General features: G+C 66.8%; 1 protein-coding gene across 4 annotated transcripts in view; it reads left to right on the top strand.

Moving 5' to 3' along the window:
- Nucleotides 1–410: 410 nt before the first annotated feature.
- The window catches only part of RARRES2 (retinoic acid receptor responder 2), a 3,460-nt gene continuing 3,070 nt past the window's right edge, over nt 411–800 (top strand). For 2 of the 4 annotated variants that reach the window (XM_040260422.1, XM_040260419.1), the window contains exon 1: nt 610–746. The gene's annotated coding sequence lies outside the window, so the exon portion shown is untranslated. Of the gene's footprint in view, nt 435–609; nt 747–800 lie in introns of those variants that run through there. The other 2 variants (XM_040260425.1, XM_040260426.1) reach the window with 2 other exon arrangements.

Here is an 800-nt window from a genome sequence, read left to right as displayed (position 1 = left end):
AGAAGGAAACGGCTCCAGTATTAGGCCTGGAGAATTCCATGGACTGTGTAGTCCACGGGGTCGCAGGGGTCGCAAAGAGTCGGTCAGGACTGAGCAGCTGTCACTCTCTCTCCGTGGGCAACGGGCAGAGGGCCTGGGATTTAGGTAGCAGCCGGTTGTTATTTGTTCAGCAGCAGCAGGAGCTGAGCCCTTGTTTTCCCCTGACCCCCCAGCAGCCTTGGGAACCCCGCCATGCCGCCCTTCACCCACACATGAGACCCTGGGAGCCCATTGCCACCACAGATGGGACGTGATCCTTCACACCTGATGTTTGCTGGTGTTGGAGACCCCCTCCTTTTCAGTGTGGTTCCAAGGTGCAGGGGGACGGTTCAAATGACTCGTCGAGGTCTCCCGGGGTTTGAGGACGTCTGGATTTCTGGGAAGAATTTTCTGGAGTGAGTGTCTTGGGGACTGCCTGGAGGGGCCTGAGGGAAAGGGGTCGCCCTGTTCCTGGGGGCAGGGCAGCGCCCGGGCTGGGGCGGCCCGCTGGGCCAGCGGGCGGGACAGCGCAGGGCGGGGATGAGGAGGGGAATCCCGGGAGGGCCGTCGGCCAAGGCCGGTCCCGGCGGGCGGGCGGGGAGGAGCCGCGGGGCGCTGGAGGGGGCCCAGGAGGAGGTGGGAGGAGACGGGCGCTCCGGGGGGGGAGCCTGACGGGTGCCGGGAAGAGGCCGGGACCGCACGGGAGACCCCGAGGCGCGGGAGAGGAGGTGAGGAGGGGAGACCCCGAGGGAGAGGAGGGGAGGGGGAGAGACCCTGAGGCG

The sequence above is a fragment of the Oryx dammah genome, unplaced genomic scaffold (genome assembly GCF_014754425.2).
Source record: "Oryx dammah isolate SB20612 unplaced genomic scaffold, SCBI_Odam_1.1 HiC_scaffold_18, whole genome shotgun sequence".
Taxonomy (NCBI): domain Eukaryota; kingdom Metazoa; phylum Chordata; class Mammalia; order Artiodactyla; family Bovidae; genus Oryx; species Oryx dammah.
Note: the sequence above shows the minus strand (reverse complement) of the source record. Positions and strands in the feature narration are given on the sequence as shown.